Raw genomic sequence first — 17,123 nt, 5'->3', positions numbered from 1 at the left:
GGCGTTAACTGTGAGCTCAGCTCAGAGCGAAATTAGATGAATGGGAGGGATATGATGACGTGACTCCCCACCCGCCTTAACTGTCAATCCCCCACAAACACAGTCTCTCGGAATTTGCATAAGCACACCCCTTCACCTACAATTTTAACTTAGTTACAAAGTGATCAAAACTCGTTTATATCCTGTCCTCTCATTAAACTTGTATCCCGCATTACCTGTGGGCATGTGAAACGCCAGCGGTAGCCTGTCTATGAACTTAATTTAAAGTTTAGGTTTACACCTTGCTTTCTTTCGAGGTAGCATCACTCATGAATATGGTAGTATATGTCACTCGCTCGCTTCTTATTGTTTCGCTGCCTTCTCAATTATATAATGCATGTTTTCTTAAGCGCTTTTTGGAGGTCTTCCTGGTTTTCTACTCACTGCGTTGACAGTCAGTTCACGTGATTACGTGGGAGGCGTGATGATGTCACACGAAACTCCCCCCCCACGTCATTCCAGCTCAACTCCATTACAGTTAATGGAGAAAAATACCTTCCAGTTATGACCATTAGGCGTAGAATTTCGAAATGAAACCTGCCCAACTTTTGTAAGTAAGCTGTAAGGAATGAGCCTGCCAAATTTCAGCCTTCTACCTACACGGGAAGTTGGAGAATTAGTGATGAGTGAGTGAGTGAGTGAGTGAGTGAGTGAGTGAGGGCTTTGCCTTTTATTAGTATAGTGATGAGTGAGTGAGTGAGTGAGTGAGTGAGGGCTTTGCCTTTTATTAGTATAGATTAATCATTTTTATATGAATAGTTTTTTTTGGTTGTGGAACGAATCATCTGAGTTTCCATCATTTCTTATGGGGAAATTCGCTTTGATATACAAGAACTTTGGATTGCGAGCACGTTTCCGGAACGAATTATGCTCGCAAACCGAGGTTCCACTGTATATACTGTATATATATGGGGTTGTTGACCGTATAATAATTCAAAAGGTGAGAACCCCGTAGAGGCTTGTGGGACTTCCCGGTTTGCAAATAAAATGAATTGATCCCAATTCCTTCCATCCCCGCTGACCACCTTGCAAAGCATCTGCTTGAGAGTCTGGTTAAGCCTCTCTACTAGACCGTCGGTTTGAGGATGATACACCACAGTCTTTAAGTGCTTTATTTTCAGTAATTTGGCCATTTTCCTGAATGCTTCCAAGGTAAAAGGCGTCCCTTGGTCCGTTAGGACTTCTTTAGGGATACCACTTCACGCAAACTAGTTCCCGTGTGATTGCTTCACATGTAGCTGAGCGCAAAGGAACAGCTTCCAGGTATCGGGTTACATAAATTACAAGGACTAATATATATTTGTGTCCTCGGGCTGAGGGTTCTATGGGTCCCACTATATCAACCCCTATTCTTTCAAAGAGAACATCATTTAGGGGAAGGGGAATGAGAGGAGCACATTCCTCCTAGGAATTTGCCTTAATTGACACTCCGGACAAGAAGTACAAAAACGGCGAACCTCCTCATTAACTCCCGGCCAATAAAATTTGAGCTTGATCCGCTCTAAGGTTTTTTCAGTGCCTAAATAGCCTCTAAGGAGGTGAGAATGTGCCAACTCACAAACCTGCCTCTGGAAGGTTCGTGGGATTAACAACAACTTCCGGACCTCCCCCTCATGCTCGGTGACCCGATATAATAAGTCATTCTCTATTACGAAGTGAGGTCCTTGTTGCATGGACTGATGCATGCGTTGGCCATTAACGAGAACAGCTGCATTTTTTGCAAATTTAAGGGAGTCATCATTCCATTGCTCTCTTTTAAAAGAAGCCGGTGTTTCTGTAAATTGAAAATTAATTTGGGAGAGAGGATCCAGGTTGACCTCAAGGGGCGGAGATTCGTCCCAAACCATTGAGACACATGTGGATGATCTTTCCACCTGCGACGGTCCCAGAGTCTCTTCGTCCTCCTCACAGCCTTCCGTACCTCTCTCGGCCGGCTGAGTACACGGCGTGGAGACAGCTTCAGATGACTCATCCTCATCTATAACTAGGCCCAAGTGTGGATTGGGAGTAGTCTGTAGCTCACCGCATTTATTATTATACCAGTCCCGCCCCAGAATTACTGGAAAAAGGTGGATCGGGGAGGACCGCTACAGGGAATTTTTTTATCGATCCTCCTTGAGAAATAAAAACTAGGGCCGTTACAGACTTCTTCGTGAATACATTTAGTACTGGTGTTTACTTTCATCCAATGTCACGGTAAGACATATCGCCAATCAACAATGGAAATGTTGCTGCCGGAGCCGAACAATGTGTTGAGTTTGTAAACATTTATGAATACTTGTCCCATATGTGAAACCATCAGGGGATTAGCAAGGGCACACAAACCGCCCTCCACCCTTCTACATTCTTCCTCACTCTCGTATAGGTTGTTCGCCAAGTGATCCGGGGATTTCGGAACAGGCTCTGGTGTATGTGGAAGAGACCTATGGTGTAGGAAATAATCTCTAGGGAATCCACTAGAGGACTGTTCTGCTCTCCCAGATTTCGAGGCTGGATTATGTTTTTTTTTGAGCTGTATCAGCTCTTCCATTGAATGGAATTCTCCCCAGACTGGCTGGGCAAAGTGCTGGGGAAGTCCTTGTAAAAATATAAAGCAGGCTATTTGCTGCACTATGTGGAAATGGCCTTAGCCAAAACAAAACCTGTTCCCACAGGGCCATAGCTTGCCCCTGAACTGATCACTTAGGATCGAATTTCCACATTTTTATTCTCCTTTCCTGCTGGTCTGGGGTCAACCCATTTTTAGCTGGGTCCTTGGTCCCAATGGGCGGCTATAGAGGGCATAATAAGCCCTTTTTGTTTCATCTCCAGAAACCAGCCCACGTCTGTATGTCTCCCCTACACTCTCTTTCTGGTAAGATACTAGCCTGGGTTTGCACTTAAGGAGCGGAGCTTGCACTTAGTCTTTCCTGAACACCGGAACTCCCCACCCAGAAACTCGGCCTGATACTTTTCTACCTGGCTGAAGTTTAGGTCCTGTCCTGGTTTCTTCTGGGATGATATCCTGCCGGCTATGCCACTGTAATATAAACACCGACCAGACATCATAAAAAGGTTTGGGGCAGCCACCCATATAATATCCCTAGCTGCAAAAGCTTTGTAGAATTGAACAGAGATGTTCACAACACTGAGTTCAAAACAGAACTGATTCCATGGTGGTAAAATGGCGACTTTAAAGGCCCATACAGGAAGTGACGTCATCAAAGGGACGTGGTCCGGAAGTGACATCTTCTAAGGTAGGTAGATAGATAGATAGATACCGGAACCTGGTAGGATTTCTTGGAAAAGGTCTGCAGGGAACTGAGAAAGACAGTCAGTGCACCCCGCCCTCCCCTGGTCAGATGTGGTATTAACATTACTTAAGCCCTTCAGCTGTCTCCTACTCACACGTCTGTGACAATATACTGTATATATATATATATATATATGTATATATATATATATATATATATATATACTGCGCAAAAAAATTAAAAGAACACTTTTTATTTAGAGTATAGCATGAAGTAAATAGTATCGATCTGGTCAGTTAAGTAGCAGAGGGGGTTGTTGATCAGTTTCAGCTACTTTGGTGTTAATGAAATTAACAACAGGTGCACTAGAAGTGCAGTGAGGCAATCCCCAATACAGGAGTGGTTTAACAGGTGGAGGCCACTGACATTTTTCCCTCCTCATCTTTTCTGATTGTTTTTTCACTAGTTTTGCATTTGGCTACAGTCGGTGTCACTACTGGTAGCGTGAAGCGATACTTAGACACTACAGAGGTTGTACAGCTTCTCCAGGATGGCACATCAATACGTGCCATTGCCAGAAGGTTTGCTGTGTTTCCCAGTACAGTCTCAAGGGCATGGAGGAGATTCTAGGAGACAGGCAGTTACTCTAGGAGAGCTGGGCATAGCCGTAGAAGGTCCTTAACCCATCAGCAGAACCGGTATCTGCTCCTTTGGGCAAGGAGGAACAGGATGAGCACTGCCTGAACCCATACAAAATGACCTCCAGCAGGCCACTGGTATGAATGTCTCTGACCAAGCAATCAGAAACAGACTTCATGAGGGTAGCCTGTGGGTCTGCGATCCTCTAGTAGGTTTGGGCGCACTGTCCGGCACTGTGGAGCTCGATTGGCATAGAATACCAGAATTGCCAGGACCACCATTGACTTTGTCCACCACTGTGCTTTTCACAGATGAGAGCAGGTTCACCCTAAGCACATGTGACAGACGTGAAAGGGTCTGGAGAAGCTCTGGAGAACGTTATGCTGCCTGTAACATCGTTCAGTATGACCGGTTTAGTTGGTGGGTCAGTGATGGTGTGGGGAGACATATCCATGGAGGGACGCACAGAACTGTACGGGCAAGACAACAGCTCCTTGACTGCTGTTAGGTATCCGGGTGAAATCCTTGGACCTATTGTCAGACCCTATGCTGGTGCAGTGGGTCCTGGGTTCCTTCTGGCGCACGACAATGCCGGCCTCATGTGGTGAGAGTATTAAACATTTCTCCTTATGTCACAGCCAAACCTAGTAAGTCTTCTTCTTCATCTTCTTTTGGCTACTCCCATTAGGGGTCACCACAGCGGATCATCCGTTTCTATATCTTCCCGTCTTCTGCATCTTTCTTTTTTTCACACCAACCACTTACATGTCCTCTCTCATCACATCCATAAACCTCCTCTTAGGCCTTCCTCTTTTCCTCTTGCCTGGCAGCTCCATCCCTATCATCCTTCTCCCAATATACCCACCATCTGTCCTTTGCACATGTCCAAACCAATGCAATTTCGCCTTTCTGGCTTTGTCTCCATACTATCCAACCTCAGCTGACCCTCTAATGTACTTATTCCATATCCTGTCCATCCTTGTCACACCCAGTGCAATTATTAACACTTTTAACTCTGTCACCTCCAGCTCTGATTCCTGTATTTTTGTCAGTGCTACCATCTCCAATCCATATAACATAACGTTCCCTTTCATGTTTCTGTCACAAATTACTCCTGACACTCTCCTCTTCGCGTTCCACCCTGCCTGCACTCTCTTCTTTACCTCTCTTCCACACTCCCTGTTACTGTGTACTGTTGATACTATGTATTTAAACTCATCCACTTTCTCCGACTGTACCTCCTGCATCCTCACCATTCCTCTGACCTCCCTCTCATTCACACATATGTATTCTGTCTTGGTCCTACTGATCTTCATTCCTCTCCTGTCTAGTACATATCTCCGCCTATTCAAGGCTTTCTCAGCCTGCTCCCTGTTCTCGTTACAGATCACAATATCATCTCCTGTTTAATCTCCTGTGTCTACCTGTCCATTATTATTGCAAAGAAAGTGCTTTGAGCTGAACCCTGAGCTGTAATCCCACCTCCATCTTCCATTATCCTCACCACTGTAACACCACTGTCGTACATATCCTGTAACACTATAACATTCTTCTCTACCACCTCATACAATACCCCAACTCTTCTCTGGACATCCTGTGATATGCTTTGTCTAGGTCCACAAAGACACAATGCAGCTTCTTTTGGTGTCCTCTATACTTCTCCATCAACACCCTTAGAGCAAACATTGCATCTGTATTCTCTTTTTTGGCATAAATCCATACTGCTGCTCACTAATCATCACCTCCCTTCCACTACTCTTTCCCATAACTTCTTGCTGTGGCTGATCAGTTTTATCCCTCTGTAGCTACTATATTTAAGGACATGATCCTTTTTATTAAAAATCTGTACCGGTACACTTCTTCTCCACTCCTCAGTCATCCTTTCACTTTCCAAGATTGCATTAAACAATCTGGTTAAACACTACTCTGCCATCTCTCCTAAACACCTCTGTGCTTCCACAGATGTGTCATTTGAACCAACAGTCTTCCCATTCGTCATCCTCTTCATAGCTGTCCTTAGTGCCCAGCCTCTCATACAACTCACCATACTGTATGCCTTTTCTTGAGCCTTCTCTTCTTCTTTGCCTTATCTCTGTGTACTCTTGTCTACTTTCTTCATCTCTCTGACTATCCCACTTCATCTTCGCCAACCTCTTCCTCTCTGTACTCTCCTGTACTTCCCCATTCCAAGACCAGGTTTATTTGTCTTCTTTCCCATTGTCAAGATGTCCCAGCAAGCACCCTTCTAGCTGTCTCCCTTACCACTTTTCTGTAGTTGCCCAGCTATCTGGTAACTCTTCACTGTCACCTAGTGCCTGTCTTACCTCCTCCTGAACTCCACCTTGCAGCCTACCTTTTTCAACTTCCAACATTAGATCCTTGACTCTGCCCTCACTCTCCTCCTGTTCTTGACTCCAACATCACCCTACAGTACAGTCCACCATCCTATGCTGCCTAACTGCACTTTCCCCTGCCACCACTTTGCATTCTCCCAGTCTCCTTCAGGCTGACCCTCCTGCATAGGATATAATCCACCTCTGTGTATCTTCCTCCACTGTTGTATGTCAACATGTTCCTCCATCTTCTTAAAATACATGTTCACCACTGTCATTTCTATCCTTTTCTCAAAATCCACTACCATCTGACCTTCTTCATTCCTGCCCTTGACACCATACAATCTCCTCATCCCCGCTGCTCCCTTCACCAACATGTCCATTGAAATCCGTTCCAATCACCACACTCTCTTTTGGGTACACTCTCCACCACTTCATCCGTCTTACTCCAGAAATGTTATTTCTCATCCATCACACCCAACTTGTGGGGCATATGCACTAATAACATTCATCATCATACATTCAATTTCCAGCTTCATAATCATAACTCTTCCGACACTCTTTTCACCCACAAAACACTCTTAACATACTGTTCCTTCAGGATAAGCCTCACACCTGGCCTTTACTCACCTTCCATCTGGTCTCTTGTGTGCACAATATATCAACCTTCCTTCTCTTCATCATATTGGCTAAATCTCTTCTTTTACCAGTTATACTGCCAACATTCTAAGTTCCTACCTTCACATCTACCCTTCTAACCTTCCTCCTCTCCTCCTGCCTCTGGACATTCCTCCCCCCTCTTCTTCTTTTTCGGGCAACAGTAGCCTAATTTTCCCCAGCACCCTGTTGGCTAACAGCACTGGTGGCGGCCGTTGTTAACCTGGGCCTTGACCGATCCGGTTTGAAAATATGTACTGTAGTCCACATCTTGATCTGGAAAATTTTTAAACTGGATGCCCTTCCTCACATAATCCTGCCCATTTATCAGGGCTTTGGACTGGCACAAAGAAACACACTGGTTTGTGCATTTCCCGTGGCTGGGTTGCCAAACCTAATAAGTAATTTTATAAAATTTTTACTAAAGGGTGTTAGGTTAAAGTACAAAATATTTAATCCTGCACAGCTAAAATGGACATTGGAAGGTTTTGTTTGTTTCCTATAAATTGATAAACTAAGGAAATTGTAACCAGAAGGGGATGCCAGTGAACCCCAAAGCCAAGACACCGTAACCTCCACCATGTTTTTAGAATACAAAGATATTTATTCCACAAAAGCACCTCTTCACAATCTTCACTCCATGTATTGGCCATAATTATAGACAATCACAAAAATACACAATAATTCTTCCTCCTTACACCCTGCACTGGGTGTTGCCCACTACCTCCAAACTGCGACTCACTGATGTAAGATAGTGGGCTCTGTTTTAAACTGGACCCAGGAATGCTTCCAGTGTTGTGCCATGTCTCACTGAAGCACTCCTTGGCCATAGTAAAAGTACAGAGGTCCTTCCACTACATTGCCTTCTCTCGTTACCCAGGGACCCTAACAGGGCTGGGCTTCCAGAAGTCCCAAGCACCTGTTCTGACTGGTTTACCATATGAGAACCACTGCCACCTATGGGGGATGGAACAACGTCCGTTCCTCTGCTCTTATCGGACTATCCATTAATCCATTCTGGTCAGATACAAATTTTTTTCATTGTCATGCAGGCCAATTCGCTTGAGTCATTGCATTGGCCTCCCATCCAGGTAATGAAACATCCTCTGTCCTGACCTGGATGCCCATTCTCCTTATACAAAATATATTGGAATATATACTACTAGTCAAAAGTTTTAAAACACCTCAGTTTTTTCAATTTTTATGAAAATACACACAGTTTAATGTCTTAGTGTTTCATGAAATCTAAACATAGAATAAATCAAAAATGTCAAATAAAAAATCAAGGAATCTTTAAGTGTACAAAACTTTAATAAAACTTTTGATTATTCAAAAGAGCCACATTTTGCTAATTTAACAGCCAAACTATGGTAACCCTTTTGATTTAGAATGCCATTCACTCAGTGCAAGTCACCAACTCTGCTTCCAGAAAAGAACCCCAGACCATCACACTTCCTCCTCTATGTTTGAGAGTTGGCATCACACACCGAGGAACCATTCTTTTATCAACTTGATAGCATGCAAAAACTCTGAGCGATGAACCGAAGATTTCCGATTTTCTTTCATTGGTCCATCAGACTTTCTTGCAGTCTGCAGTAGTCTACAGGTAGTATTGCAAGACCCTATTTTATCCTTTAGGTAATGGCTTCCAAACTGCCTCTCGCCCTATCAATAAACTTTAAATTTAACACTAGTCCCCCCAAGGACATTTTGAAGTGTGTTTTGTTCCAGAATTATGTCTGATTGAAAAGCAAGGTTTAGTAGACAGGTTGATGGATGGGTGATTCAAAAGATGTCAGGAAAGCTTTCTACTGTATTGTGTTTATTTCTTTGAAAAATCTTTATTAAGAAATATTTCAGATGCTAAAGATATTTAAAATAGTTAAAATGCACCACTATTCTGTTAGTACAACCACTGGATAAATAACACTGATTCCTGTGTGCCAGCAGCACATGGATAATTATGCGTGCATATTAGCCATGTTCCCAGCAACAAACTGAAAACAAGCCTTAAAAAGAGCCCTCTCCCTCCCCTTCTCCTCATCACAAAACACAGGATATACTGTGAAATAATAAAAACAAAAGACGCACTACTATTTACAATGTGTTTCTTTGTTCTTGGGAGAAGAAGAAAGTGCAAAGCTTCTTCAAAGGGAAAAACGCATGCGAAACAAAAAAAATGTGTTGCTGCTCCTGGTGCTTTGCATTCAAGTAATGGAACTAGCCAGTCCCACACCACAACTCTGGGGCATGGCTAATGTATGCCCCAAGATTGCCCCTCTCTCCGTGCAATGCTCAGTATTTTATTTATTGCTAGTTTGTGGTCATTTGTTGTATTTTATTTGTGGTCTGCATCTTCTGTTGTTTGAGGCATAGTGGCGCAATAGTTAGCACTCCTATCTTAAAACTCAGATCACAAATTATGCCACAATAATTGGTCCAGCATTGTTAGAAGACTTTTCACTAGCCCTCGGGGAACACTTAAAATACCATTGCACCATTATAATCTACTCAGAATGAGTTCAGTTCCTCCTTCCTCATTGACTTCAATGCATTTTGTGGAGTACTATGAAGTTCGCAAACATTTCCGTGATTTTGACAAACATGAGGCAAAGCAAATTTAGCAAGGTACTTTCATCAGTAAGGAAAATCTACCACCATGTTGTTGGGGTTATTGGGAGGAACATGTGGACAACAATAAGGTTGTTATTGCTTTGCCTACTAATACACAATGAGCCTTGCAGGTTAGTTCTGAAAATGTATTATGATCTTTTACATTTATAAACTTTTGTGATCATTCTAGCAATTATTTAGAACTGTTATAGATTTAGTATGACAGGGATATTCAATTGCAAATTCAATTAGGCCAGATTTTCAAACCAAGAAATTTAGCTGGGCCGGACATTTTTAGCAGCTAGTAAGTAACAGGTAATGACAAATTTTAATCTAACACAAATGAATGTATTGAAAAACAAGCAATGGTTATTCATTGTATCCTCTTTAAATTAGATCACATTAAAGACAGGCACATCAAAAAATGCCTAAAAAAGCTATAACTGAACAGAGTCTGAGGTAATATAAAAATGAAAATTTTGGTCATATCTTATCTAGGCAGTCTCAAAAGTGCATAAAAACAAAATATTGCACAGGTTTAACAATGCCATTTGTTTCCCTTTTGAATTAAAATAAAAGTTTTGTTTATATATTACCCAGGGACATCTCAACGTGCATTTAACAGAATAAAAAGGAACTATCAAAGCTATCAGTGCACAAACCTATAACAAGTGATAACAGTAACTAAAACACATGAATACAACATCTGCTGCACACTAAGGGAACAGAGGTTCATTTTAAGTCATCACATGTGTGATTAGCAGTACATTTTTCTGTAAACAAAAAATTAGCAGTTCAAATACTTTGCGTTTGGATCAAATTTGAGGTACTGTGAAGGTATATAGAGGCTGAGAATCCCAGCGTTACATGTTTTGTACATTTGGTGAAAAAACTTAACGTTAAAATTTGAAATCGACAAATCCTCAAGTGTAATAATAATTCTTTTAATTAATATAGTGCTCTACCCACTACTCTACACAGGTAGGACTTAAGACATGGACAGATGATCTCCTCACTGGGAGACACTACTATTGTGCAACCTGCATACGTGTACCATACTATATAATATTGTGCTGGATAGTTTAAAATTGCAAACACAGAATTTCCAAAGTCAAAGATGATCAACTTCAGGTTAGTAATGAGTTTTACATTGTACAAATAAGTTATTATCTAGTTGTGCAAAGCAATGATTAATATGACTGAGTTTTCAAGAAAATTCCAAACTGTTTGCAGTTTTCACCAAATGCAGTCTACCTAATTCGTTCTTTGCTTTGAGTGTCAATGGCTGGTCGGCATTCTTGTAGCAGCCATGAATCTGCAAGATCAAAATGTGTGAGTGGAGGGCCAAGCAATTGTGTAAAGAAAAGTGCAGAGACAGTGCTTGTCAGAAAAAAAAGGCTCTCATTGAAGTAACAATTATTTTCATTTACAAAAACCCACAATTGCACTCACTTAATGAAACTGGAATACAACTAAGACTCAGCACACAATTGATTATAGAACCATTTGATAGTAGTCGATGCCATGATCAGTTGTCACCACCGAGGTGCCTGTACAACATACCAGCATGTATCTTCACCAAGAAAAAAAAAAATCAATATATCATAGAATACTTCCACCACTTCTAGATACACAACAACACTTGCTTTGTGGGTTGAATGTTGCTAGGTATAGCAGAGTGTTATCTTGTTCTGTACTACTGTAGGAATTTATGTTGGAATTTCTAAAGGCTCAGGAAATGCTTTTTTCTTGATTTTCTCTGTGTTTCTGGTGGTACATGAGCTTGGCCACTCAGTTTGCTTCTGGGCCACATGTGGCCTGTGGACCTCCATTTGAATAGGCTGGTAGTATGGGGTTCTAAAGTACAGAGAATTAGAATATGAGGTCTCTTTTTATTCTTTTTTGTCTCCTGACTCAATTGAATTTTTTTTTACAATGTACTGGAAAACCATTTTGTTTTCACCACAGGAACTGAGTATTATGGGGATCGTTGCCATAGAAACAAGTGGCAGTGTAAAGTTCATTCCCGTTAATTCAGGGTTTTCAGAGCTTGATGGATAATAACCCTTTACTCAGTGACAAACTAATACTCTTTTTCAGAATTCCTGGTCTTGAGTTTCCGTTCATTTATTTTGACTGTATTTTGATTGTGCTTTGGGTTGTGATGCAAGGTCCATTCTGATTCCTGCTTTTGATCTTGGCTAGTATTTCGGTTTTCACATCTTCTGGTCATTTTCATTTTTCAACTTCTGTCTCTCTTAGGTGAAACAAAATGAAAAGCAAAGAAAACTTGTTTTTTTTGTTTATACATATCATTCCATGTATCATACAAGTGGAAATGGCAATTTTAACTACTGTAAGCTGGCACTAATTATTTTAACAGATCACTGGAAAAGTAGCATTTCAGCTGTTCCTACCTGCCTAACTGTTTTTAGAGATAGAATATATCATGATAGACATTTTTATGCAACCCTCATTGCTGCAATTTTCATAAATATATACTGTATTTTTATAAACTGTATTTTTTAACATTATTATGTCTTTTTCACTGTTTCATATCGACTGTGGCTGGTTATCCTTTATTATTTTAATTGCACAAGATTATGCAAAACCTTCTCTCTGTTATTCAGATGTTGCAAGATCATATTGGAAAATGTCAATATATGTTAATGTAAATGATATTCAGCTGTTCTTCCAACTTCCACTTACCTAAACAATGTTTTGTGTCAGTAGGACAGCGGCTCCTTTTAATGTCCAAAACTGAGCCAGCTCATACTGAAAGCTAGCACCGAGTGAAAACTTTTTATTGAAGTGGATAATGAGACCTGCATTTCACATGAAAACAGTTTGAACTATTTACTCTCAAACTTGAAGATAGCAGTCTTACTGATGCTGTCTTACTGACAAGGATAACTCACCTAGGGGCTCAGTTAATGTCTCAAGGATAAAAGAGTGTTCATGCCTCTTGATACATGTCAAGGCAGAACTTATTTAGGAAAATTTCTGATAAATCTAACTTGTTCCAAAGTGTACCAAAAAATTATTAACAATGTGCTTGGGCTCATTTATGCTCTTGCTTCATCAATAATTAAGAGGCCATCTGAATGTGAAAAAAGGACCACTGCAACAGTTTTAGAAAAATGTGTGGGACAAATGGGGTCATTGCAGCTATTGCCACATTAGAACTAAGATGCTTCTCCTGCAGGGAAGAGACTACCTCAATAGGATGTCCTTTTCCTTCTTGTCATAGTGGATGACCAGACATTTTCACAGGACCTCTGGGGAGAATGCATGATTAAAGGATGCTTAGGGTTTCTTTTAGAATTGAAGGCAACAAATGGGAGAATACACTGCATTTATCTGTCAGGACTACTAATGCATTGTCATCCGAAAACTTGATAATGGTATACTCAATTTGGATGAACAGCATCATAGTGTAAGGGTTAGTTGTCAAAACAAATTTTCTGAGTTGGCATTTGGCACAAGTGCAGATAAAGGAGGGTGCCAGACATCTACATACCAGGAATGATATATTGGTAAAAACAGTTGTTTAGAGCAGCATCAGTTGAGACACCTATAACAGTGTCAAGCATGGACCCTGGAAACGGGGTGGGGGGCATCTGGACTCAGGCTATGTTTGGTTTGTTTTATTCTGCATTGCTCTATTTTACATAGCTGACAGAACAAGGTTAACAGTACCTGAAAGTGGCGTGTGTTGCCTGTTGGTCAAGCTTGCAAATAAAAATGTAATTGTAGTCTATATACCGTATGTTTTTGACAGAGCTAATGCCTTTGGTCACCTGTATGTAGTTATTAAGTTCACAGTAGTAGTCAATACGCAGGAATAAGAAAAATACTGAAGAAATAAAAAATGCTGATTATCTCTATATATAATCTTCATTTGGATCTTGATCTTTGTTTGTCCGCGAATGAATTAGAAGAAGAAGCACTAGATGACAGTAGAGAGACAGCTAAAACATAGGCATTGCATTAAGAATCTCCTCCAGGCTTATACTACTGAAGACTGTAGTACTCCAGTCACACCTCAAAACACAGACATTCAAACTAAACAAATTGTTGTGCTTTAAATTAACTAAAGAGATCGTCATTTAGATCTTGATCTTTGTTTGTCCGCGAATTCCACTCATGTGTAGACCACCTTCCAGTTTAATACGTTGTTGTTACTCATGGATGTCAACAATGTGCCGGAGTAACGAAAGGGGTGGTGGACAGTGTTACGCTGGTTAGCTCCTGAGACCTGATTAGAGAATAGATTGCTGAAGATAAAAGGTACGTGCCTATGTAACATATGTATGAAAGAAAGACAGTGGGTAAAATGAATGACAATGTAACAGCACGTTCCGGAAATTATTATTGTTACTTTGTAGCCGGCGAGTGCTGCGCGTCTCACAGTTGTACCGTGGCTTGCTCACATGTCAGTGAAGTAATCCCTATTTATGCTTTAAAGAGCCTGGATACCTATGTGTCCCCCTTTTATAACCATTGCTCCGTGTATATTGCCTTACTCTTTGGATTGCGACAAAGCAACCTGCAAGATTGGAGAAAGGTTGAGAAGACATCGTGAGAGGAAACGATAGCGTCGTGAAAACGAGACGGACTGTGAACGGACAGAAGCAGATATGCTCCTACACCACCACATAATTACTATTCAGACAGTGATCCCGAATAGGCCATTCCTATCGAATCAATGTCCAAGGGTTTTCTTTTGTAATTTTGTTTCCCTTATAAAAAATCATAATGCTGTTCGACGAAGGGTCCAGTTCACGACTGGCAGCCGTGTTTAAACAGGGAGCCCTTCACAGACAACTTTAACACTCGCAAAGTAGTTGGGGGCACATGGCTAGTGTAATATAATTAAGTCAAAAGAAAAGCAGGATGAAGTGGCACAGACCAGTTACTGATATTTTTTTTTTAATTTTGCTCTGTGTGGATTTTGTTGAAACTGTTGTAGGGAGAAAAACAACATTTGAGGATGGTATATGTGAATGAGAAAAAGTTATCAGTAACTATTTCTCTTTCTGGCTGGTAGATATTTATTTAGGTCCATATATTTGTGAAACAATTGTTCTTCTTAGGACTATGATGCCAATACAGATTTGTGATTTGTAGCAATTTTAAAGCAACTTTAAATATTTTTATTATCTTTATATCGTTATGAAAGAATTCATTTGGTCCTGTAGTACTAAAGCAATCTTGGTGTATCAAGTGTGCAGTTGAATATTGTAATGTGACTTTTATAACAGTTTTTGACAAATTGAGAATTCCATTCTTTTTTGTAAATCATCCATTTTAAAACTTAATAAAGAAGTTACATGATTGCTAAGCTTGTGATGTACATGTCAATAGAGTTGTAGCTGCTTGGCAGGCATGTACTATAAGATTTCTTTAAGATTGTGTGGTTACAGTAGTATCCAGACTTTATTTATAGATTTAGGGGGTCATTATTGTCACATGCATAGACTGCAATGAAACTCTTACTTGCACAAGCTAATCAACATGCAGCATGACATGTCCCATCACCATGATGGAGTACATATTACAGCATTTCCTCAAAACTTCCATGAAAATAAAAAGAAGACTTTGTGAGAGACTTGTGCTTGAATAAAATACAATGGAGTCAGATTCTGGTTTTAATTTAGCTTTGTATTTCTACTTGAAGTTTAGTGTATTACAGTGGTAATCAATCTCTGCTCTTTGCATACTTCCTTCTGATGGTTCTCCTGAACTGCCTGTAAAAGAAAGTCTAACAGAAGATTTTGCCTCTGATGTAACTTTTCCAAGAAACTATAAAATTTAAGTTAACACAGCTACTTTACTGATGCAGAAAAACTGTGCCTCTATCACCTTTCAGTTGTCACTGCTATTCAAAAGTCTCACATTCTTAATTTCAGAGTTTGGTTGAAGATTATCTGTAATAAATGCATCATCCAACAAAAGCCTAGACTAAACTGGCCTTTCATACAATATTATATTACCTTTAAAATTCTACTACCAGAATATAAAGTTGTAAATTATCAGAATTCAGCTGTATCCGCTTGTTCCATGTTGGTCTACGTTTGCATTTAAATAAGATATAATTGTACAGTAGCATTATTTTTTAAGTAACTCTTATACTTACTCCATTGATTCAGATTTGATTTTACTGTGAGAGTCATGCTATCTATCTGATGAAGTGTGCGCTATCATGTCATATATATTGGTTTAGGCTCTACAAAGTTTCTTTTCTTATTTGTATTTTATAATGTTAGATCTTACTTAATTTGATCTCGTTAATCTAAATTATACTTTATTGCTTTGTAAAACACATAGTCATGCTGTGTAGAGTACTGTAAAAAATGCATGACATAATATGTTTTTGTAGCTGTAGTCTGGTCAGGTCAGGTTGGGGAGCGTGCACTGGTACAGTGTGTTGCCGCACCCATCACAAGATGAAACAGCTCGGAATCCTAATCCCCAGGCAGACATGTGGTCTACTTACACTCTTTGAAAATGACTATCTATCTGCTGCAGCCAGATGTTACATGGTCATCCCCTTGGCCTGGTCCAGCCACTTGGATCCTCAACAATAACGATCCTGCGATCTAGATCACCCTCAGGCAATCCTGCCACATGGCCGTAGTAACATTAGTAACGTTTCCTCACAATACAGGTAATGTGCCTCATTTGGGACTCTGTGACCAACCGCTCATTCAACCCAAAGTCAAACCAGCGGTACCCAAGGATTCTGTAAAGAAACACAAGGCCTCCAGTCTTCATCTCAGGTCACTGGGTAGCGTCCATGTCTTGCAACCATATAGAAAGACGGTAAGTACCAGGGCTCTAACCTTTGGACCTTTGTCCTTTTGCATTGATATCGAGAGTACCACACACTCCTTTCCAGCAACCTCCCCCCATGCTCTCCTAATCCATCTGCTGGCTTCATAGGAAGAGTCACCAGAGTCATGAATGTCACTGCCAAGGTATTGTACTTAAAACATTTGGCAAAACAAATAAATAACAAAATGCCATTCTTTTATAAGGAGAACAAGATGACTTGTGTAAATGGGCCAGTGCGTTCCTTATGTTAAAGGCCAAGACATATAGTATATAAGTATATATATATATATATATATATATATATATATATATATATATATATATATATATATATATATATATATATATATATATATATATATATATATATAGTTGTCATAGTCCTTTTTTTAACAAAGTGAAATTTCCATTTGGTTGTATGATATCAGCTGAGGTTTCTGGAAAACTATTACACATGTCACTGATTCATCCATTTATTATTTAACCTTCATAATCCAGTTTTTAGTTGTAAGGAATTACTTTCAGTTTTAGGTAATTTCTATGAAGGGCTTTGAAAAACAATGGCTCTGTTCAATTTAAGCCCAAGACACATTAGATTTCTATTGATTTTCATTCATTGACTTCATTTACATAATCATAGCCAGTTGGATACAGTTGGCAAATGCTATTATGTTAGAACAATCACCAAATGTGACATACTAGTCTGCAGCTGGGTAAGTTAAAATCAAATGTGTTTGATTTTCTCGTTCATCAGTGGTGTGGGCTGTATATG

Source organism: Polypterus senegalus, chromosome 2 (genome assembly GCF_016835505.1).
Source record: "Polypterus senegalus isolate Bchr_013 chromosome 2, ASM1683550v1, whole genome shotgun sequence".
Classification (NCBI taxonomy): Eukaryota; Metazoa; Chordata; class Cladistia; order Polypteriformes; family Polypteridae; genus Polypterus; species Polypterus senegalus.
The sequence above is the reverse complement of the archived record's forward strand: the minus strand, read 5'-3'. Positions refer to the sequence as shown.